Here is a 24,469-nt window from a genome sequence, read left to right as displayed (position 1 = left end):
CAGCCTCTACCTCCCGATACAAGCCATTCTCGTGGCTCAGCCCCCCGAGTAGCTGGAACTATGGGTGCCTGCCACCAAGCCCGGCTAATTTTTGTATTTTTAGTAGAGATGGGGTTTCACCATGCTGGTCAGACTGGTCTTGAACTCCTGGCCTGAAGTGATCCTCCCGCCTTGGCCCCCCAAAATGCTGGGATTACAGGCATTAGCCACCATGCCCAGCTATGGGTTTTCATCTTCGATGAACAAAGAATGATATAAGCAGCAAGAGGGGCTTGAGTCAGACTTAGGGATGGGCTTCCATACAGGTCGGTCTTCACATCTTCCCCTCCCCATGTGAGTTAAATTAAATGTGCTCTGCCCAGAGCCTGGCAAAAAGGAGGGCTGAACTGAGATCAGGGAGAATTTCCAGATTCCAAAGGGCGAGAGTTGGACGGGAACACAAAAATCGCGGAATCCAACAGCTTTTCTTCAAGGGCAGGTAAACTACTGTCCAGACAGGTGATGTGACTCACCCATGACGATAGCCTGGGTTTCGAAGCCAAGTCTTCCATTCCTGGCGCCGAGAGCTTTGCGCCTGTCTGTGCTCAGCAGCTGCAGTCCTCTGGTGCCCTGCCTCCCTCTCTTGTCTCTTTGCCTAGGCTGGAGAGCAGAGGTGGTTAGGGGGCCCTTCCCCTCAGGGATCCCTGAGGGCCTGGGGGTGGTGAGAGGGGGAAGCTGCAGCTGTTCTACTGCTAGCTCCGAATTTCTTCAGATAATCAATTGGCCTCGCTGCCGCTCTTAGCTCTTGGAGCTCTTCTCCTCTGGGCAGGACAGGAGGAGGTGGAGAGTGGGAGGAGGAGGGAGCAGGGGAGCGGGCACTGGGGGAGGAGGGAGAGGACAGGGAGATGGAAGTCCTTGGGCTGAGGGGAACGTGAAAGCTTTGGGGCTAGCAGATAGGGAGGATGGCGAAAAGGGATTGTTAGAAGAGGATCTGCTCTGTGTCCCTAATTCCACATCCCTCTAAACCCAAGTAGCAGGTGGTGGGGTAGGAGAGGTGCAGTTTGGGGAACCCCAGGAGAACGGGACTCTTGCACCTCACCCCTGCTTTCCTCCTGTAGCCCCTTGCCAAGTATCCTATGCATGGCCATAGCTCCCCCAGCTGTCCATGTCCTCTTCCAGCCCTAGTGACCACAGGTGCCTGACCTTCCGGTCCTGTCTTCCTCAATGCCCCCATCTGCCTTGTAACTCAGCAAACCCTACCACCAGTGACAGCAGAAGGCAAGGCCCAGGGGCTGGCGGAGGGCGCCTAAAACATCTCACACACACACACACACACGCAAATACCTCCCCCCCCACACACACACACTTTGTCATTGGCTGCCAGGCATATGGCTCCTTTGTGCCCCACACAATGGCAGCCCTGTCTGTGCCCCTTCCCAAGTCCGGGCACAGTGTAGGGAGCGCTCTGCTCCCTCCCTCCACCCGCCTCCCTTCCCTCCACCCCAGCGCAGGGCCTGCCTTCTCTGCCTTTGCTGCTGCTTACTCTGGAAAGCCCTTTTCACCACCCACTTCCTTTATCTTTCTGCTTTATCCTTGTGTTCTTTCCTGAGCTTTTGACCTCTCACTGGGTGAGGATTATGGGCAGAAGAAGGAGGCTCAGCACTGGGAAGTCAGCGCAGGGAGAAGGGAGGAAGCAGAGATGCGCCTGTACGGCTGACAGGGGAGGGGAAGAAGGGAGGCCGTGGTGGCAGCGCAGCTACACCAGGCTAGAGGGGAGGAAGCCCGCTCCCGGCAGCCAGAGGGTCCGCCCCCCTGCTCTGTCTCTCCCTTTCCCCTTTGTGCCACAGGGAGCGAACTGCACGCAAGCCCTCCCTGAGTGACAGCTTTTTCACAGGAAAGCAGGAAAGTCTACAAGCCCCACGGGGTGTGATGAGGATCAAATGAGATCCTCGCGAAGGTGTTCAGCACCATAAATGCTCATTAGATGCAATCTCAGGGGCAGTAAGTAGCAGGGGCAACTGTGCTGTTGTACAGTTTGTGCATGGTACAAGGTGCCAGGCTAAAGGCAGTGTAGGGGACTGAGAGCCAACTCCACTTCTATCAGCCGAGCCGCGCAGCAGGACGCACGCAGCCCCTGAGAGCTGGCCCTGGAATCGAGCCCCTCGTGTGGGCTCCTGAGCATTGGTCAGGGGTCCAGATGAAAACTCCAGAATCCTGACCCCCTTGGGAACCAGGACAGAATGGAAAGGGACAAGAGGCTATGGGGGATGCCTCTCCCTGAGGGGGAAATCCTGAGCTCCGTCTTCTCTGAGCAAATAGATAGTCTATGAAATCTACTAAATGAAGGATGGAGAAACTGCAGCTGAGGAGAAGGGGGCTGAAGAAGCAGAAACAAAATGGAGACATGGGTCAGGGGTGTGATCAGAGCAATGTGTTGGTCTGAGGACCCTTCTCTGGGTCCCCCCTCCATCCCCTCCCTGCAGCAAGTTGAAGTTCGATTTGGTTATTGCTTGTTGAACACTGCCCCCTAGTGGCTACTAGCAGAAACGTTTTCCCTCTTCCTGTCCCCGGCTAGGAGCTACTACTGAGAACCCGAAAAGAGAAGAAATGGCGTGACTGGGGACAAAGGACTAAGGAATTACAATTCTGCAATCTGGAATTCTCTACTTGAGATTTCTGGAAGGTGAAGGAGGCTTGAGGGTTGACCACAGATAAACAGAGTTTAGAATTCATAGGTGGTTCATTTACATATATGTATACACACATACCCCTCCCGGGTTCAAGTGGTTCCCCTACCTCAGCCTCCTGAGTAGCTGGGATTGCAGGCATGCACCACCATGCTAGCTAATTTTGTATTTTTAGTAGAGACGGGGTTTCTCCCATGTTGGTCAGGTTGGTCTCGAACTCTCAACCTCAGGTGATCAGCCCACCTCCACCTCCCAAAGTGCTGGGATTACAGGCGTGAGCCACCTCGCCCAGCCTCATTTACATATATTATGGTCTACCATTTGCAGATTGATTTTTTTCTGGTTTGTGCCTGTCTCATTTATTGTGTGTCTGTGCTGTGTGCATGTTCTGTATCCGGGGATGCTTACCTAATTCTGTAGTTTTTGAACACGTCTATATCTGTTTGCTTGTTTTTTTGCTCTCTTTTTAATGTAGGAGTCTGAGTGACAGCTGTCAGGTACAGAGCAAGGATAGGAAGCCGTCTAATTTCCTCTCTCCTAGAAGCCCTTTCTCCCCTTGAAGTTTTACCTTTTGTCTCCCAGCTCCATGAGCCATAATCTATGGCTATTTATAGGTTCCAGGTTTTTTTCTGGCTCCTGCCCCTCTTTGGACACCACAAGCTCAGAGCCTTGATCTGCTCTAACCTGGGACTCTCAGGCCTTCCAAGCAGGGCCTCCGGTGTGGTTCCCAGGTGAGAATCTCTGCTGTCTACCTCCCTTTTATCCTTTCTGGCATTAAACTCTCCAGCCTCCCTGGTTTATAAGCTTGCAGCTGCCTCTTTCATTGGTTGATTCCGATTCATTCAGTGCAACATGCATTGATGAAGCAGCCAAAGTGTGCCAGGCACTGTTCTGATTCTGAAGTAGGCTCAGGCCTCCCCCACCATCTACTTGGAAGAGAGTGTGGGAGACAGACATGTAAACATATCAATTTCCCAACGAATAGTAGTGCAAGGAAGTGAGTGATGACCTCAAAGAGGGTGCTGGTGAGGAAGGCAGCCGATAAAATCCTAGCTGGATTTTGAAGACTATGAGATGTGTACAGTGAATTCTGTGGTGTGCCGCCAAGACCCCCCTTACAGATTTCCTCTTTCACTGGACAAGCCACTCACTTCTCTAGCTGTGGAAGTGTTGACTCACAGCTGAGTCCCTCTTCAGGAATTGCCTTTGAAGGAGGAAAGCCACCTTGCTTGAGGGGCTGCTCTCTCTCTAGGGCAGGCAATGCCTGGTTGATGTGGGGTTACAAAGCTATCCCAACTTGAGAGCCCTCATGGGTTGGACAGACACCTCTGCTGCCATTGCATTGCTGTTCAGTTTCTCTCTCTGCTTAATGCAGCGTCCCTCACACCTCACAGGTGTTCCCAAGAACACTCCTGTTGACATGCTCCTGTATACAGTCTCAGAGTTCAGGAATCTGCTTCCCAGGGAACCCCACCTAAGATGTAAAGGTATTGTAGGTATGAAGGCATGGAGCCCTGAGAGGCCCTGGTGAGCAAGGGCACACTATAAGCAGTGTGGTATTGTTGGGACATAAAGTTCGAAGGGCTGGTGGGACAGGGGAGTGACAGAGAATGGTCTGGATCTGGAGAGGCAAGCAGGGCCAGGTCAAGAGAAGCCATGTCTGTTATGCTAGGGAGAGTGTGCTTTTCCACACAGCGATGGGAAACCAATGAACGTTCTCTAGTGGGGTAAACACCATTATCAGATGTACCTTTTCGAAATATCACTTTTAGAACATTTTTTCTTTCTAAAGACAGAGTCTCACTCTGTTACCCAGGCTAGAGTGCAGTGACATGATCTCAGCTCACTGCAACCTCCACCTCTGGGTTCAAGTGATTCTCCTGCCTCAGCCTCCAGAGTAACTGAGATTATAGGTGTGTACCACCATGCCCAGTTAATTTTTTTTGGGTGGGGGAGGGATGGAGGACAGAGTCTCGCTCTGTCGCCAGACTGGAGTGCAGTGGTGAGATCTCGGCTCACTGCAATCTCTGCCTGTAGGCACTGTTCTGGATTCTGAAATACAGGCTCAGGCAATTGATTTCCCTGCCTCAGACTCCTGAGAAGTTAGAGCTAATTTTTAATATTTTAGTAGAGGCAGGATTCACCGTGTTGGCCAGGATGGTCTTGATCTCCTGACCTTGTGATCCACCTGCCTCAGCCTCCCAAAGTGCTGGGATTACAGGCGTGAGCCACAACATCTGGCTACTTTTAGGACATTTCTGAAGATAGCTGAGTGAACGTAAGCTCTGTGCAGGGAGCAGTTTTAAAAGGCTATTGCCAAGTCAGCTGCATGAAGATGAGGGTCTGTATTTAGGTAGTGGCAATGGGAATGGGGAAGGGAAGACAGATTTAAGAAAGCTATTTCAATGGTAAGTTCAACAGGATGTCGTGATTTATTAAATGTGGCAGGCTGCAGGAGAACTCCGGGGTTTCTGGCCTGGGAGCCTGGGTGCACCGTGGTGACACTTTCCAAAGTAGAGCACATCAGAGGAGGAACTTTGTGGAGAATTGTGGTGGAGATGGTGGCAGTAAAGGTGGTACAATACGGACAAACTGAATGAGAGCCACCTCAGAGCCTTCCCATGGCGCTCCCAGAAGGAAGTTGGCTTTCTGAGTTTGTAAAGTTGTACTTCTTACTAGGACGTCTCCCAGAATCTCCAGCTCCACATATCACAAAGCGGCCACCTTATCTTCTCCCTTCCTCAACCCCCCTCCTCTCCTGGCATCCTCCCGGCAAAACATGGCACCATCAGCATTCAGCTGCCCTGACTGCGGCTACACGTGGTTCCCTCTAGTCTCGCCTCGAATCCATCATCAGTGGCTATTCCTTTTACCTCCTAAACGTGACTTCTGCTTTTCTATCAGTTCTACCAGTGCTTTCCTTCACCTGGACTACTGTGGTGGCCTAGCTGGTCTCCCTGCCTTTCAGCTTCCTCCCCTTAGCTCCACCCTCAGGTTGCCCTCGGATTTAGCCACCCAAAATGCAAACTGAACCAGGATGCTTTTTTTTTTTTTTTTGAGATGGAGTCTTACTCTTTTGCCCAGGCTGGAGTGCAGGGGCATGATCTCGGCTCACTGCAACTTCTGCCTCCCGGGTTCAAGAGATTTTCCTGCCTCAGCCTCCTGACTAGCTGGGATTGCAGGTGCCTGCCACCATGCCCGGCTAATTTTTGTATTTTTAATAGAGACGGGGTTTCACCGTTTTGGCCAGGCTGGTGTTGAACTCCTGACCTCATGATCCACCCGTCTCGGCCTCCCAAAGTGCTGGGATTATAGTCGTGAGCCACTGCACCTGGCCACCAGGACACTTCTATACCATCCTTTTAATGATTCCCCATTATTTCCAGGATAAAACTCAAGGTCTTCAACATGGTGTGAAAGTCCCTTGACAGTGCAGCACCTGCCAGTCTGCCCGGCCCCACTGGTCATTCTGTCCTTTGTATTTTTTGCTCTAGCGATTCGAAGGCACTGAAAGCTCTCTGGCACAGTCCTTCTTACTCCCTACTGCTGTGCCTTTGCTCCCGGGGTTCCTCTTCCTGTACTTCACCTAAGGGTGAATATACTTCCTATTCATCCTTAAAGACAATGCAGGTGTCCTCACCTTCAGAAAAGTGCCCCAACTTGGTATGTCTCTCCTATAGCCCCAGCCTGGCTCCTTGAGTGCCATCTGGTCTTTCTATTCATATCTCTATTATGGCACTCACCACATTGAATTTTACTGAAATCATCTATCTGCTAGTACGTGAGTTTCAGTGTGACCTGGAGTGAGTTACTTCAAATCTCTGAACATGTTTTCTTGGTTTGTTTTTTGTTTTGAGACAGAGTCTCCTTCTATCACCCAGGCTGAAGCGCAGTGGCCCAATCCCAGCTTACTTCAACCTTTGCCTCCCCGGTTTAAGCAATTCTTGTGCCTCAACCTCCCAAGTAGCTGGGATTACAGGCGCGCGCCATGACACTGGCTAATTTTTGTATTTTTAGTAGAGGTGGGGTTTTGCCATGTTGGCCAGGCTGGTCTCAAATGCCTGACCTCGAGTGATCCACCCACCTTGGCCTCCCAAAGTGCTGGGATTACAGGCGTGAGTCACTGAGCTAGGCTCCTCTCAACATGTTTTCTTGTTAGAGGTATCATTAAAGCTCTTAGCCAAGTGTGAGTGCATGGCAGAGCTCAGTAAGCGGTGGCTACATTAAGCAATGCTTTAGCTCCCACTGCAAGTTGCTGAGTTATCTCAACATCTGCTTGTTACCATTCGCCTTGAGGATACGGGTCTATTCCACTCCATTTGACATTTCAGATGAAGTTCCTATACGTTACTTCTCTCCAGAAGCTGTCCCTTTTCACTTCACTGGAAGCCATAGGACTACTCATTTTTAAACATGTTTTAAAAATTACCAAGGTAATATATGTCTATTGTGACAAATTCAAGTGTCACGGTATGTAGCGTTCAAAAACTGTATGACTGCTACTTGGCAATCAAACAGCCCTCGCTCAAAGTCATCCCTATTCACTCCATTAACTAGTTTGTATCTTTCCAGACTTTTCAGCTTACAAATATATATAAACACATAGATGCATGAATTTGAAATTACATTGTACGTTTACTGTTAGGTTTCTTTTTAGCTGAATATGTGCTGCTACTTATTTTTCCTTTAACGATACATTATAAACATCTTTCTATATCTACACCTATAGACTATTTCACTTTTTTTGTTGTTTTGTTTTGAGACAGTCTCCCTCTGTCACCCAGGCTGGAGTGCAGTGCCCAAATCTCAGCTTACTGCAATCTTTGCCTCCTGGGTTCAAGCAATTCTCGTGCCTCAGCCTCCTGAGTAGCTGGGAGTACAGGTGGGTACCATCATGTCTGGACTTGATGTGCATCTAGACGCCTGCCCTCTGTCACCCTGGCTGGAGTGCAATGGCACGATCTCGGCTCACTGCAACCTCTGCCTCCTGGGCTCAAGCGATTCTCCTGCCTCAGCTTCCTGAGTAGCTGCGATTACAGGCACTCGCCACCACACCTGGCTAATTTTAGTATTTTTAGTAGAGATGGGGTTTCACCATCTTGGCCAGGCTGGTCTTGAACTCCTGACCTTGTGATACACCCGTCTCAGCCTCCCAAAGTGCTGGGATTATAGCTGTGAGCCGCCACCATGCCCAGCCCTAACTTCACTTTTTAAACTTCTGCATAGGATATATGTGTATAACTCATCGAGCTTTTCTCCTGCTGATGGCTTCAATCTTTCATTATTAGCAGTGCTGCAGTGCACATCATGCTTATATTTGTGCATTTATGTGAGCATTTTTTTTTTTTTTTGAGAACAAGTTTCACTCTGTCACCCAGGCTGGAGTGCGGTGCTGTGATCTCGGCTCACTGAAACCTCCACCTCCCAGGTTCAAGTGATTCTCCTGCCTCAGTCTCCCAAGAAGCTGGGATTCCAGGAGCATACCAAAACGCCCAGCTAATTTTTGTATTTTTAGCAGAGGTATGGTTTCACCATGTTGGGTAGGCTGGTCTCGAATTCCTAACTTTAGCCTCCCAAAGTGCTGGGATTACAGGTGTGAGCCACCGCCCCCGGCCTATATGCACATTTTTTGAAGGTAGATTCCTAGAAATAAAACTACTGGATTAAAGAGAATGTACAGTTTGCATTTTGATAGATACTTCCAATTGCCCTTCAGTAAGGCTTTATCAATCCACACTATTTCTGATCACATGTAAGAGTCTACATTTCTCCCTGCCTGTTATTTATTTATTTATTTACTTTTGAGATGGAGTCTCGCTCTGTTGCCCAGTACAATGGTGCAATCTCCGCTCATGGCAACCCTCCACCTCCTGGGTTCAAGCCATTTTCCTGCCTCAGCCACCCGAGTAGCTGGGATTACAGGCATGCGCCACCATGCCCAGCTAATTTTTGTATTTTTAGTAGAGACAGAATTTCACCATATTGGTCAGGCTGGTCTCGAAGTCCTGACCTCGTGATCTGTCCACCTTGGCCTCCCACAGTGCTGGGATTACAGGCGTGAGCCACTGCACCCGGCCTCTCCCTATCCTTTATAACAATGAACATCATCTTTTTTTTTTTTTTTTTTTTTTTTTTTTGCCAGTTTGATGGGCAAAAAGAAATACCAAATTTTTCTTTAGTTAGAATTTTCCTGTTATTTTAGGTTGACAATAATTTCACGTACTTATTAGATATTTGTATTTCTTCTGTGAATTTTCTGTTTATATCCTGGGCCTATTTAAAATTTGCTTTCATCCTTTTAAACATTTAAGCAATATATATATTTTTAAAACTACAATTTATTTTAGGTAAAATAAAAGTGTTTTTTTCCCCATTTGTTTTCAGAGGTGGGATCTCACTCTGTTGTCCAGGCTGGGGTGCAGTGGTGCTCTCCTAGCTCACTGCAGCCCAAACTCCTGGGCTCAAGTGATCTTCCTGCTACAGCCTCCTGAGTAGCTGGAGCTACAGATGAGAGCCACCACGCCCAGCTAAGTGTGTGTGTGTGTGTGTGTGTGTGTGTGTCTGTGTGTCTGTGTGTCTGTGTGTGTGTATGTAGATGAGGTCTCCTTTGTTGCCTAGGCTGGTCTTGAACTTCTGGCCTCAAGCAATCCTTCCACCTCAGCCTTTCAAAGGGATGGGATGGATGGCAGGCATGAGCCACTGCATCTGGCCAAAAATGCCTTTACTCTTTACAAGACTGAACTACTACAAGCAATTACATTCTTCCATTTTATTATTTATTTATTAGATGAAGTCTCACTCTGTCACCCAGGCTGGAGTGCAGTGGCGCCGTCTCAGCTCACTGCAAGCTCTGCCTTCCAGGTTCAAGTGATTCTTCTGCCTCAGCCTCTTTGGTAGCTGAGATTATAGGTACGTGCCACCATGCCTGGGTAATTTTTGTATTTTTAGTAGAGATATGGTTTTACTTGATATTATCCAAATTGTAAATCTTGCTGCTTGGGTAAAGTGATGTAAAGTGATAGCTATTATTTTTCCATTTTCTGTTGGATTATTTGGAATTTTAATTGATTCTAGGATCTCTAGAATCACAAAACCGCAGGATCCGTAGGTTTATATACATGCAGAAAATTTTTATTTAGTCTAATATATAATCTTGTCTTCCATGACTTCTGTATTTTGGGCTTTGTCTTTCCCTGCTCCAAAATTTTTATTTGTTCTCTTTTCATATTTATATTATTGTTCTTTTTTCATATTGATATTATTAGTTTTTTGTGGGTAGTATTTTACCTTTAACACTTTAATGTATCTGCATGTTATTAGATTAAGAAATGAGGTAAGAATTCAACTTTTCTTTTTCCAAATAACTATTCAATTGTCCCAATACCATTTATTGAACAATCCATCTTTTCTTGACTAAAAGAATAGTTTTATTTTTCCCTTTGCAATAGTTTTATGCATTATTTTTTTCTTTCTTTGATTTTCAGAGTTACTTATGTAATCTGAATACAAGTTTTTAGAAAATCAATATGTGATTTGCAAATGTTTTCCTCTAATCTGTAACTCGTCTTTTCACCTCCTTTTTTTTTTTTTTTGAGACGGAGTTTTGCTCTTGTTACCCAGGCTGGAGTGCAATGGCGCGATCTCGGCTCACCGCAACCTCCGCCTCCTGGGTTCAGGCAATTCTCCTGCCTCAGCCTCCTGAGTAGCTGGGATTACAGGCACGTGCCACCATGCCCAGCTAATTTTTTGCACCTTTAGTAGAGACGGGGTTTCACCACATTGATCAGGATGGTCTTGGTCTCTTGACCTCGTGATCCACCCGCCTCGGCCTCTCAAAGTGCTGGGATTACAGGCTTGAGCCACCACGCCCGGCCTCTCACCTCTTAAAAGTGTCTTTTGAAAGAGGAAGTTCTTAATTTTGGGGGAAGTCCCGTTTATCATTTTACTTCTTTTATGGATAATGTTCTTGGTGTTAGAAATCTTTGTCTCACCCAAGGTCACAAGGATTTTCTCCCTGTTTTTGTCAGAAGTTTTATAGTTTTAGGTTTTATATTTCATTTTATGATCAATTTTGAGTTAAGTTTTGTGTATAATGCGAAGTATGAATTGAAGTTCTTTTTTTTAATTTGCATGTAGGTATTCAACCGTTCTTTATTGAAAGGTCTATTGCATTGTTCTTGTACCTTTGTGAAAAATCAATTGACCATATGTATGTGAGTCCATTGATGAATTTCTCAGTCTGTTCAACGGATTTATTTCTCTGTCTTGATGCCTGTACTACACTGCCTTGCTTACTGTAGCTTTATAAAAAATTTTGACCTTCTATAACAAGTTTTTTGAATGTATTCTTTTTTTCAAAGTTGTTTTGGCTATTCCAGGTCTTTGGCATTTCCATATGATGCTTAGACTCAAATTGTCAATTTTTTTTCTGAGATGGAGTCTCTCACTGTCACCAGGCTGAAGTGCAATGGCACAATCTCGGCTCACTGCAACCTCTGCCTCCCGGGTTCAAGCAATTCTCCCTCAGCCTCCCGAAAAAAATTCTGCTGTTGGAGGGAATGTTCTATAGTCAATTGAGTCAAATTAGTTGATACCTAGTTGGTCAAATCTTTTATATCTTTACTGATTTTCTATTTGTTCTATCTATTATTAAGGTTGAGTATTGATATTACTGATTATCATTGTCGGTTTGCCAATTTCTCCTTCTAGTTCTGTTGGTTTTGGCTTCATGTTATACACACACACACACACACACACACACTTATATACACACACATACACACACACAGAGAAAGAGAGAGAGAGCTAGAGACAGAGACAGAGATAAAGAGAGAGTCTTACTCTGTTATCCAGGCCAGAGTGCAGTGGCACAATCATGGTTTACTGCAGCCTCTACCTCCCCAGGCTCAGGTGATCCATCTCAGCCTCCCAGGTAGCTGGGACTACAGGACTGAGCCGCCATGCCCTGCTAATGTTTTGTATTTGTATTTGTATTTATTACGATTATTTTTTCTTTTGAGACTGAGTCTCACTCTGTCACCCGTGCTGGAGCGCAGTCGCATGATCTCAGCTCACTGAAACCTCCGCTTCCCAGGTTCAAGTGATTTTTATGTCTCACCCTCCACCTCCCGAGTAGCTGGGACTACAGGTGTGTGCCACCACAACCGGCTAATTTTTGTATTTTCAGTAGAGACGGGGTTCCACCATGTGGCCCAGGCTGCTCTCAAACTCCTGGGCTCAGGTGATCCACCCACCTTGGCCTCCCAAAAGTGCTGGGATTATAGGTGTAAGCTACTGTGACTGACCCAGAGTTTTCTGTTTTTAAAATTCAGTCTCCGTAGAGACTGTCAAAAATTGTCAATGCTGACTATGTTGCAAGTCATCATGGTAGGGTGTTGGAAAAAGTTTTCAATTAGAAATAGTTGTGCCTCAGATAAACCTCATTGGCTGTGGTACTTGCCACTGTGCAAAGCTGCTTCATGTACTTCGAATCTCTGTTATTAGGTACATAAATGTTTAGAATTATTATGTCTTCTTGATGAATTGACCTCTTTATCATTATGAAATGATTCTTTTTATCCCTGGCAATATTCTTTGCTTTGAAATCTATGTTATTAGTGTAGCCATTCCAACTTTATTTTGATTAGTATTAGCATGGTACATTTTTCCATCCCTTTACCTTTAACCTATTTGTGTCTATATTTAAAAGGTTTTCTTTTAGGCAGTATACAGTTAGATATTACTTTTATAATGGAATCTGACAAATTATGCTTTTTAATTGGAGTATATATATTTATTCTGAGACTGAGTCACCCAGGCTGGAGTGCAGTGGTGCAATCTTGGCTTACTGCAACCTCCGCCTCCCAGGTTCAAGTGAGTCTCCTGCCTCAGTGTTCTGAGTAGCTGGGATTACAGGTACACCCCACCATGCCTGATTAATTTTTGTATTTTTAGTAGAGACAGGGTTTCACCATGTTGGCCAGGCTGGTCTTGAATTCCCGATCTCAACTGATCTGCCCTCCTTGGCTTCCCAAAGTGCTGGGATTACAGGCATGAGCCACAGTGCCTGGCTTTTAATTGGAGTATTTAGACCATTTATGTTTTTTTTTTTTTTTTTTTTTTTTTTTGAGACAGAGTGTCGCTCTTGTTACCCAGGCTGGAGTGCAATGGCACGATCTCGGCTCACCGCAACCTCCGCCTCCTGGGTTCAGGCAATTCTCCTGCCTCAGCCTCCTGAGTAGCTGGGATTACAGGCATGTGCCACCATGCCCAGCTAATTTTTTGTATTTTTAGTAGAGACGGGGTTTCACCACGTTGACCAGGATGGTCTCGATCTCTCGACCTCGTGATCCACCCGCCTCGGCCTCCCAAAGTGCTGGGATTACAGGCTTGAGCCACCGCGCCCGGCTAGACCATTTATGTTTAATGGAATTATTGATATAGCCTGGTTTAAATTTTTTCGTGTTATTTGTTATCTATTTGTACCATCTATCTTTTGTTTCTTCTTGCCTCTTTTTCTTAGGAGCATAAGTAACTGAAATTCAAAATAGTGAATATGGCCAGGCATGGTGGTTCATACCTGTAATACTAACACTTTGGGAGGCTAAGGCAGGTGAATCAGTTGAGGTCAGGAGTTGGAGATCAGCCTGGGCAACATGGCAAAACCCTGTCTCTCCAAAAAATACAAAAGTTAGCTGGGCATGGTGGCAGGTCCCAATTACTCGGGAGGCTGTGGTGGGAGGACCACCTGAGCCTGGGGAGGTTGAGGCTGCAGTGAGCTGAGATCATTCTACTGCACTCCAGCCTGGGCAACAGAGCAAGACCCTGTCTCAAAAAAAAAAAAAAAAGAAAGAAAGAAAAAAAAAAAAAAAAGACAAAATAGCGAATATGGTGGGAGAGATTTGGAGAAATATTTGGGATTTTATAGAAAAGAGATTAAGTCAAACTGATGATGTCAGGAATGACTTAAGAAAATATTTGAATTGAACCTTGAAATATTTTAGATATGAGTGATAGGGCAAGGAAGGTGCTCCATATAGAGGGAATAGGATGAAGAACGGGATTCGGGGCAGGAAATCATGTGTTTGGGCTACGGAATAATAGATTGTCCAGATGGCCTGAGAAAGAGTGACAGGAGAGATGCAGGAAGTACTTATGTTATTAACAGCTTCCTACGGATGTCCCTACCCTGATAGCCCACAGACACCTGAGATAGCTCTCAACCCAACACTTTATCTTCCCTTTACACCTGCTCTCTCAGCAGCCCCTAATTTTATGTGTGGCATCACCATCTTCCTTAATATCCATACCAGAAGCCTCTGAGTCATTTTAAATGCCTCTTTGTTCCTCAACCCTATTCATCCCACCTGCAGGTCATCTTTCAAATTTGAGCTTTCTTTCTTTCTTTCTTTCTTTTCAAGATAGAGTTTTGCTCTTGTTGCCCAGGCTGGAGTGCAATGGCGCAATCTTGGCTCACTGCAACCTCCGCCTCCCAGGTTTAAGCGATTCTCCTGCCTCAGCCTCCCAAGTAGCCGGGATTATAGGCATGCACCACCATGTCTGGCTAATTTTGTATTTTTAGTAGAGACAGGGTTTTACTATGTTGGCCAGGCTGGCTGGTCTCGAACTTCTGACCTTGGGTGATCCACCCACCTCGGCCTCCCAAAGTGCTGGAATTACAGGCATCAGCCACCATGCCTGGCAACGAGCTTTCTTTTCTATCCTTATCTATCCCCATAGTCTTGGAGCCAGGCTCAACTCCCCTCCCCTCCTCTGCCCTCTAAACTATTTCGTTAGCCTTCTTACTGATTTTGCTACTTCTAGATTCTTTTCTTTTTAAACCATGCCACACATAGCCCTCTGTATGCCCTCAGAATGGATGCGAAGCTCTGTGTGTGTACATATGTACATTTTCCTGGGGAGAGCTTGTCGCTTTCATTGAAGTCTCAAAAGTCCACAAAAGGCTAGGAGTCACTACCCTGTAACTTTATTTCAGATGAAAGCACGCTCAGTTAATGTGGTGCAGTTGACAGCCTACTGAACAGTAAGTCGGGAGACCTGTGTTATAGTTCTTGGTGCTGCCACTAATTAGCCGTCTGATTTGGGGCAAAGAGGCAACTACTTTGCACCTGTTTCCTCATCTGTAAAATTCAGAGTCTCTTCCAACCTCAAAATGCTGTTATTGAGAAATCACCGTACAATCGTTATTAAGAAATTACCATATAAAGTCATAGATGCTAAAACAAAGGTATGCAGAGCTTTGAGGGCACAAAGGAGGTTCTCTGGGTGTGGCGTCATCCAGCTTTGCTTGGGAAAGTTGGTAAGGAGTTGCAGAGGAGGCCACACTTGAGTCTTGAAGGATGAACAGAACTTTCCAGGCAGGAAGAAGGAGGAAGACATTTTAGGAAAAGGAAACTGTGAGAAGGCAGAGAAGTAATACAGCCGCAAGTTGGCAGAACGATGAGTAGATGGGTATAGTTTGGATGTATGTGTGCTGAAAGTGTGGGCTTTAAATGCACAGGGAGCGCTAGGAGATAAGCCTGGAGAAGGGGAGTAAGCTGGAGTCTGAAGGTTCTTATATATGGTGCCAAAAAGTTTTGACTTCATCTTGCAGACAGTGGGAAGCCGTGGATTGTTTTAGATAAGAGAGTGACAGGCTGATTTCCCTTTCATAAAAATCACATTGGCGGCTGGGAGCGGTGGCTCACACCTGTAATCCCAGCACTTTGGGAGGCCGAGGCAGGTAGATCACCTGAGGTCAGGAGTTTGAGACCAATCTGACCAATATGGTGAAACTCCATCTTTACTAAAAATATGAAAATTAGCCAGGCATGATGGCGTGCACCTCCCTACCACTACTCCGGAGACTGAGACAGGAGAATTGTTTGAACCAGGAGGCGGAGGTTGCAGTGAGCTGAGATTGCGCCACTGCACTCCAGCCTGGGTGACAAAGCAATACTCCATCTCAAAACAAAAAAATCACATTGGCTGAGGGAGGAAGATGGATTGGAAGCGAATGAGACATGTTTGGAAATGATAAAGGTCTGAATAAGCCAAGGGGATAGCAGTGGAAGGAAGATAATGTTATTCCTTTTAAACCTATTACGTTTAAGATACCCAAGGAATATCCAAGTTAAAATGTATGGTAGGAAGTTAGAAATTTGAGTCTGATGCTCACAAGATAGACCTGGATTTAGCAGCATTCATAAGTGAGCACTGACCGAAGCCGCAGGAGTGAATGACATTGCTTTGGAAAAGCATGTGGAGTGGGGAGTAAGGGGGCCAAAGGCTGAATTCTGGGAAATAACAGTATTTGAAGTCAGGAGGAGAAAACACACTGGAAGGGCTGGGTGCGGTGGCTTATGCCTGTAATTCCAACACTTTGGGAGGCCGAGGCAGGCGGATCACTTGAAGTCAGGAGTTCAAGACTAGCCTGGCAAACACGGTGAAATCCTATCTCTACTAAAAAAAAAATACAAAAAATTAGCTGGGCATGGTGGTGGGCACCTGTAATCCCAACTACATGGGAGGCTGAGGCAGGAAAATCTCTTGAACCTGGGCAGCGGAGGTTGCAGTGAGCTGAGATCACGCCATTGCACCCTCTAGCATCAGCGACAGAGCAAGACACCGTCTCAAAAGCAAAACAAACAAGAAAACCCACACACATTGAAAGGACGGCTGGGGTGCAAGGAGCTGAGGAGTGAAGAGAGATATTGGTGAAGAATCTAGTCTTTTAAGAAGGTTGAATGAGAAAGAAAAAGAAGCGAAGGGTAAAGAAAGAGGAGGCTGCTGAGTGGAGGAAGAGATTTCATTTTATTATGTCTGCTGGGCAAAGTTCAGGGAAGAGGTCGAAGTTAGTTACAGGAGAGACTGGGAATAATGGGTGGAGGTGGGAAAGGACAGGATACAGTGCACACCGGCAGGGACTAGTCCTAGGCAAGGGAGGTAGACAGCATTTGCTCTTCCAAAAAGGAAGAAGGAAATCAGAAAGAGTTTACTTCAGTGCTTCTCACATTAGAATCACTGAGGTAACTTAAAAAAAAAAAAATGCCAATAGCTGGGTCACACCTCAGATGTTTCTGGATTAATTAGTCTGGGATGGTCCTGGGCACTGATGTGTTTTCAAAGCTTCCCAGGTGATTAAAATCTGCAGTCAAAGTTCACAACCACGGGTTTAATTGTAGGTAACATTTTAGATTCATGATAATGGGATTGGATTTGAGGAAACTCACACTTAATAAAGGTTGGATGAATAGGGAGTGGTCAAGGTTTCACAGATGAGGAAGGGAGGAAAAGGAGGAAGCTAGAAGGGAAGGCAGCTAGAGCTAACTTAGTGAATTTCATGTACCAGAGATATAGAAATGAATGAGGCATGGTCCTTGTTCTTAGAGATCAGGGTCTTACATGAGAGACACCTCACCACAAGCCTATGACATAGTAAAGTGCGTTTGTGAGCTATTATTATTATTATTATTATTATTATTATTATTTTTATTTTTACTAAAAGTGATGGGGGTAACCCTCCACCCCCAAAACCCAGGTATTTCACAATATAGACTGGGTCCGGAAATCCTTTTGTAAGCATCAAGAGTAGCCTTTCTGGGAAGGTGGAGGCTGGAGAAAGATCTCTGACTATTCTGGGAGATGAACTTGTACCCAGGCTCACAGCAGGGCTGGAAGAAGATGGTGATTGTGACCCTGCATGTGGGTTCATTACTGCAGTCGCGTGTACCTGGGAGGGAGGTGGCTGAAATTGCTAACTGCTCACCTGGAAACACTTTGACAGCCATCCTGCTAGTGTGTTAAGCTTCTGTGAGTAAGGTACCAAGGATTTCCTTCTTTGTGCAGCGTTATAAAAAGGCCCTACTTGGCCAGGCACAGTGGCTCGCACCTGTAATCCCAGCACTTTGGGAGGCCGAGGCGGGAGGATCACCTGAAGTTGGGAGTTTGAGACCAGCCTGACCAACCTCGAGAAATCCCGTCTCTACTATAAATACAAAAGGTAGCCAGGCATGGTGGCACATGCCTTGCAATCCCAGCTACTCAGGAGGCTGAGGCAGGAGAATCACCGGAACCCGGGAGGCGGAGGTTGCAGTGAGCCAAGTTCACACCATTGCATTCCAGCCTGGGCAACAAGAGCGAAATTCCGCCTCAAGAAAAAAGAAAAAGAAAAGAAAAGGCCCTATTTTTCATCAGAACAGAAAACCTAACTTTTGCTACTGTGGTCTGGGCCTGACCTCCCGGGACAGCTTCATCCACACGGGAAGTACGTAGGTGCTTCTCTATAGCCTGGACCTTCCCTCAGGGAGAGTCTACTGTCACTTCTTGAGCTCCTGGAATCTTCCCCAGGAGAGCCCAACTCCCAGGGCTCCTGGGAAACCTCCGATCTGACCCTCCCACCCCCACCTCCACCTAGTGAGCTGGTGAGGAGTTCAAAGGCTTTAACAGAGGGCTCTGGCCTTTAGCTACAGACCTCGTTCCCCAAGCAAGGGCCCTGAAAGAATGAGAAGTGTCGTAGGCACAGAACAGAGACGAGAAGCTCGGCTGGGGATTGACTGTGGCACTGTGGGTGTGTGGAGGGTTTTCCTTCTGTTACCTCATTAGACACTTTTTATATAAACAGGAATTGAGGCTTGAAGAAATTAAGAAACTCGACTATGTCCTCAAGGACAGGAGCTGTACAAAGTCCAATCTGTTCCATTCTTCTGTCCCTCAGGCTCCTGGCTCCCTCTGTTATTATAGGTTGGCCCCTTTGGAAAAATCACAGTTGAATGTCATTTCAGTGCTCTCCTTCCTTCTAAAGAATTAAGCTAGGTCTCTTAGACCATAGGGCACATGAGCCTCGTAGCTGGGTCTCTGTTTCTTCACTCAGTGCCTTGACATGTGAAATCCTGATGAGATTCTATCCTGGGGTGAAGGTAGAAGGTAGTAAAGAGAATTACCGAATGGGACAGACCACACCAATAAAATTTATTGTTGAACTCAGTAATCCAGTGTTTTCATTGCAGAGATGTAACTGACAGCCCCCAACCTCACCCTCAGAGAGGAGAAAGGAGGGACCAAGCATATTCCAGCCTGATGCCTGTTAATCCAGAATTCTCGTCTGCTAACATCCTGACTTAGGTTTCAGGCTTTCAGTGGGGCCAGTTTACGGAATTACCTGTAATTCTGGCATCTGGCTTTCAGCGGGGCCAGTTTATGTAATTATCCGTAAACTGGCCCCCCTTTTTCCAGTTCTTTGGAGCCCTTTGAGGTCTGTGAAACAGGCTAGCAGCATGTGAACATAACTCACACTAAATCTGCCTGGGAGTCAGATGGTGCCATGGCAGCCCCGACACTGTGTCAAATTACACACTAGCTGCCCAGCACTGGGCTGTGCTTTCGGGCAGGGCTGGGGACACCCATGTCCTCTCTGATTAACCTTCTGCCAGCTCTCCTGCCACTTTCTCATACACCTGACAGTGATCACTGCCAGGAGCCCCAGTGCAGCCCAGGGCCTGCACGTGACAGGCACAAGGTGAATGAGTGCCTGGACGCATGCAGGGACTTGGGTACCTGAAATGATGATTCTGCATTTTTCATGTTGTCTTCGTGCTGAGTCACTTGCTTACCTATACTACTGGAGGAGGAGATGAGAAAAGGCCGAGTTTGGGCAGAGGAGAAAGTGTGTTTTACTGTTCTGCGTCTTTGAACAACGCAGCAAAGGTGGCTCTCTCCTCATCTTTGGACAGTTTGGAATGAACCATCAAAAGGGGTGAGATTAGGTCTCAGGAAAAAAATTTTCATCAGGGAGGAGCAAAAATTCCAACAAGTGAGGAACAGAGGCTGGGAGTCTCCTTCTCTGGGATTCCTAAATCACCGGGTGAGAGCAGGTGCCAGGACTGGAAACTGATGGAGGCTGAGATGTTGAAAAGGCCTTGGCCTGCTTAGGAAGAAGTATGTGAAGATGCTTTTGAAGTGATACTACTCTAAGTGGCGGGTTGCACGGCAGTAACACTAATGATAATTGAATGCTGCTTTCATTTACTTCAGGAAGAACATGGACTTCCCACAGCCCAGGCTTTTACAGCGGGAGGTCGCTCTTGTGGGGTCAGATATACTACAACTCTAACTGGTTTCTTGGCATACTGGGAGGCAGAAATGCCCCAAACCTGCCGGGTATTTTGTGAGACCCTACAATCTGTGTGACCTTCAGCTCGAAAGTATCTGAAACTCCTGGGATGGACAGCCTGCCTGCTTGGGGTTGGGGATGCAACCGGCCAAGGCATTTTTCCTCTTGAAGGTTTTCTGGGAGAAGGTCCCCTCTCCTCCGCCATCCAAACTCCCAGGAGCCCTCGCCGTCTCCTCCTCCCCTTCTCCCCCAGGGCAGGGTTCCCTTTGTAATTAATCCCAACACTCAAACCAGAGGGGAGGAAAAACGTGTTAATGAGGGAGCGTCCCAGACTGGGGCGGTCGCTGCTCGCAGCTAGAACTTCAAGTAATTAAATTATTTTTGGAAGGAGGGGATATGGTGGGGACGGTGTCAGGGAAATCCCCGTATGCATGGGAAGAAGCGTGCGTCCCTCGCCACTAATTAAAATCAGGAATGACCCTCCCTTCTCGCACCCCTAGGGGGGGAAAAAAATCAATCTTCCCACATTCCAGATTCCTCTGGATTTCGGGTAGCCGGGTCTGTGGCCCTAAAGAAGAGAACATGGCCAGCCCCGGGGGTCTGCGGGGCTTCGTCTCCGACAGGAGGGGTCGAAAGACAGCCCCAGGAGGCACTGCGGGCTGGGCCAAGGCCAAGAATCGAGGCGTTCCCCGGCCACCGTTCGGGACCCGGGTGGCAGCCCCGCCGCGGATTCCCAGGACCGGGGAGGGCCGCCGGGCATCTGGAGGCGCAGGGCCGGGGGAGCGGCGACTCCGGGAAGAGCGGGGCCGCAGACAATGGACGCGGCGGTAGGAGGGGCGGCGGCTGCGGGAACAGCCGGGAGGCGGCACCCGGGAGCTCGCGCTCCCCCGCCCCCTGCACCCCCCACCCTCGTCCCCTCCCCCTCCGCCCCCTCCCCCCTCCGCCGCCGGCTCCCGATCTGATTCCTGATCCCTGATTCCTTGATCCTTGGTCCCGCCATGGGAGCCTGAGCGCCCCCTATTCCCCCCTGGCCCCCAGCCCCCGGGGCCTTGAGGGGGAAGAGGCAGCGGTCTGGGACGGAGCCGGGGGTGACCAGACTCAAGAGCCCCCCCAACACCTCTCATCGCCCGCGCCGCCTGTCCGGGAGCGCCGAGTTCGGAGCGACCCGGAGCGCTGCGGATACAAAGGCGACGGGCCGAGCGGGGCGCCCGCGGAGCCCACCCGGCAGCTCGCAGCGGCGGGTGAGTGCCGGGCCGCGGGGGCGCGGGCAAAGTTTGGAAAAAAAAAAAAAAAAAAGAAGGAAAGGAAGAGAGAGAAAAAAGAAACGGAAAAGGAGGAAAATCATGCAAAGGGCCAGGGGGTGCCCGACCCCAGAGCGAGCAGGGTGGCTTATGGGGGAGGGGGGCTGGGCTCCGGGCAACCCCCTTCCGGTCCGCTTCCCCACGGCGCAGCGGAGTGTACCCCCAACTTTGGGGAGGGGAAGGGGCTCGTGGAGAGGGGGCGGAGCCCAGGCCTGGAGAGCCGGGGACTTTCCTGGGCCCGGGTGGGGGCCTTAATGATCCCCAGGGGAGCGGGTTGAAGCCTGAGACTGGGAGCTTGTGTTGGAGGTGGGGGGGAGAGGCGTGGAAGGATCGGAGTCTGGAGGTATTGGAAGCCAAGGGTGTTTTGGCGTGCATACACCCCTCAGGACCGTGGGGAGGGACGGAGGCAGGTATGAGTTTAGGGTGTAGAGTGGAGTCAGCGGGGCGGGCTGCGCAGAGTAGACAGGGTGTGTTGTACAGCTCGAGGATGGGGCTGGCGGTGGCAGACTGCGTGTGTATAGGGGTCGAGGCGACAGGCGGTGGCATCCCTCTCCCCACTCATATTTACCCATTTAGGGGACTGTGGGCTCTGCGTTAGTGAGTTTTGAAGCGTTGGTGGAGGATCCGTGTGGATGATTCTTTGTTTTGGTGTGTGTGCGCGCCTTGACGTGCTGCAGGTTCCTGCAGGTGGGCCCCTGGCTTAGATGTGTAGGTGTGTTTCTGTGCTTGAGTGTGTGTGCAGCCAGGAAGCGGCTGGCCATGCATCTGCGGTGTGTTTGGATATGTGTTTGTATGTACACTTAGGGGAAGGCGTGTATGTCTATGTGTGTGTACTGGGAGAGGGGTTTATGGGAAAGAGGTGTGTAGGTACCGAGGAAGGTGGATGTGTAAGAGCAGAATGGAGTGTATGTGGATAGGTGTGTGTGCACCTGTGTACTGGGAAGGGGTGTGAGTGAATCTGTGTTCTCTTGTGTGTAAACTCGTGTTGTTGGGTAGGTGTCAGTGTGTGTCTACCTGCCTTAGCTGATATGTGTGTTTCTGAGTGTGTGTCGGGGTACCCCTTGTCTCTGCAGGCAGATCTTCCTGGCAAAAATCCCAAAAGGAAGGCTGTCTGCAGGATTTTGAGACTTCTTGGATGGCCTGGCCTGGGTTCAGGGGTAGTGCCTTAAATATCTCAGACCTACGGGTGGGAGGGAATGGGTTGTCTTACGAAGTGCCTGTTTTGGGGGGATGGGGTTTTCAGGAAGAGGGCGTGTGTTGTGGGGAATAGGGAACAAGGGATCTACTTGTAGTCCTAGAGGAATTTGGAAGATTGGCGGGGTCGGGGAGAAGAATAAGAGGAACTTCCTCCCCCATCATCATAGGCTGGGTTCCAGCACTTGGAGAAGCTACGTTCTTGGATTCCCAGCCTTAGTTAAAAGCCTCAGGCCACTGTTCTCTTGGAAAGCTGGCTCAGAGTTTGGTGCTTCGGTGCCTTCTAACTCAGCCCTGACTCCAGATCCTAAAGTTCCTGAGGAGTCTTGGGATTTTGGTGAGGGATGGAAACAAGAGGAGGAAGCGTGTCTGGAAGGGAGAGACCTGGTGGGGAACAGCTTGGGTTCCCTGTCCATAGGGTTGAGAAGGTGGCATAGGGTGTTTTTTCAGGAGTTTCTGCAAGTGAGGCTGGGTGGTTTATCACATAGTTTCCCTCTTCCCTGGTGAGAAGCATGACTGAGATGGAGCTGTGGGTGTGGCGCCAGGGCTGAGTGTCTGTGTGTGGGGAGAAAGGCAGGTCCCCATCGCCGGCTATACTCCTCATCTCAGGCTATACTCATCATCACCATAGTGTGGTGGGAAGTCAGTGTCTATCCAGAAAGCGAATGTCTCTTTCCACAGCTCTCTTCTTTCCCTGTCTTCTCTCTTCCTTTCCCTTCTGGGGTGTAGGGAAGGGGTTGCTCACCTCCTTCTTTAGGATGCTAGCCTTCCCCCATTGCACACTCCTGCAGTTGTCTTTTTGCTGCCAGTGGCTGGGTTGAGGCACCCAGTTTTAAGAACTGAGGTGAGATTGTACATGCCCATTAGGGTCCCTGGGCAATTGCAGTTGGAATGTTAGAGTCTCTAATGGGCATGTGCAGTTGAAATGTTCCTCTTTGGTCCCCAGGGCTCCCTGCCTTCCCTAAGGCCTAGAGATAAGAGTAGTGGGAGGTTAGAGAATGTTTGGACCAGGAAGGGGGCACAGTAGGAAAAGACCCTTCTTTTTTTTTAATGGATCATTCCCCCAAACCCCACACCTGTCTGATCAGGCTCCCAGAGCTAGCAAGGCTCTTGCATCCAAGATGGTGTGCCCTGGCCCTCTGGGGTACCTTGTTTGCTCTGTATACACTCATCACATGCATGATATATTATACTGGTGGGGACTGTCTTCCAAAGAGGAGGAATTGCGGTCAGATAATAGGAAATGCCATTTCTAAAAGTACTTCCGGATTGGGAGTCAGTGGCCACCTTGGCCCCTCCTCGCCCATTGTCTTGCTCTTGGCTTCTATTTCCTTTAGTTCTTCCGGGGCAGGCCTCTCTGGTGTATTTGCCTCTTCCCCTGATCCTTGTAGGTCTGATCCCCCTTCCCTGGGCCTAGAGCAGGACAGTCTTATCTGCTCATCTGGTTTCTAGGTCCTTCCAGTTAGCAGGGAGGGAACGTGGCTAATAGAAGCTTTGGTGGGGAAAAGGAAGAGATCTTCTGATTCCCTCTGAGTTTTAGGGACTCCAGTCTTATTCTTTCCCTTGAATGTTCCTCACACTGTGAGGCCAGAGAAAGGAGTCAGAGTTGGTTGGAATTAGTACTTAACAGTGGTGTGATCTCGGCAAGTAATAAGCCCCATTCCCTAGCCTTTTAGGCACCTCTTAGCAGACACATCCTCCAAGCCTAGACTGAACCCTTCCACAAGGAATCCCTGGTTTCCCCCCAAGTAGACTTCTTCCCTCGTTTGCTTTTAAATTCTGGCTTTGCCACTTTCTAATTCTGTGACATCAGACAAAACTGGTAGCTTTTTGAAGCCTCACCTGTAAAATGGAATTAGTAATAGGCCCTATCTCTTGAGTTTATGTGGATTAAATGAAATAATAGAGCATGTTGCACAGTGGCTGGCACATAGTAAATGTTAGCTGTAGGGTTCGGATTCTGAGGGATGATTGTCGTTTGTTTTTTTGTTTTAAGACGGAGTCTCGCTTTGTTGCCCAGGCTGGAGTGCAGTGACGCGATCTTGGCTCACTGCAACCTCCACCTCCTGGGTTCAAGCAATTATCCTGCCTCAGCCTCCTGAGTAGCTGGGATTACATGTGCCTGCCACCATGCCCAGTTAATTTTTGTATTTTTAGTAGAGACGGGGTTTCACCACATTGGCCAGGCAGTTCTCAAA

General features: G+C 48.2%; 1 protein-coding gene and 1 non-coding gene across 2 annotated transcripts in view; one reads left to right on the top strand and one right to left on the bottom strand.

Moving 5' to 3' along the window:
• Window positions 1–11,998: 11,998 nt before the first annotated feature.
• Window positions 11,999–12,140, bottom strand: LOC120360304 (U4 spliceosomal RNA). Its single transcript, XR_005576859.1, has one exon. It is a non-coding gene; the product is annotated as a U4 spliceosomal RNA (small nuclear RNA).
• Window positions 12,141–20,714: 8,574 nt separating this feature from the next.
• VANGL2 (VANGL planar cell polarity protein 2) overlaps window positions 20,715–24,469 on the top strand; it is a 30,559-nt gene continuing 26,804 nt past the window's right edge. The window contains exon 1 of the mRNA XM_039459810.2: window positions 20,715–21,017. The gene's annotated coding sequence lies outside the window, so the exon portion shown is untranslated. The remainder of the gene's footprint in view (window positions 21,018–24,469) is intronic.

Source organism: Saimiri boliviensis, chromosome 19 (genome assembly GCF_048565385.1).
Source record: "Saimiri boliviensis isolate mSaiBol1 chromosome 19, mSaiBol1.pri, whole genome shotgun sequence".
Lineage (NCBI taxonomy): Eukaryota > Metazoa > Chordata > Mammalia > Primates > Cebidae > Saimiri > Saimiri boliviensis.
Note: the sequence above shows the minus strand (reverse complement) of the source record. Positions and strands in the feature narration are given on the sequence as shown.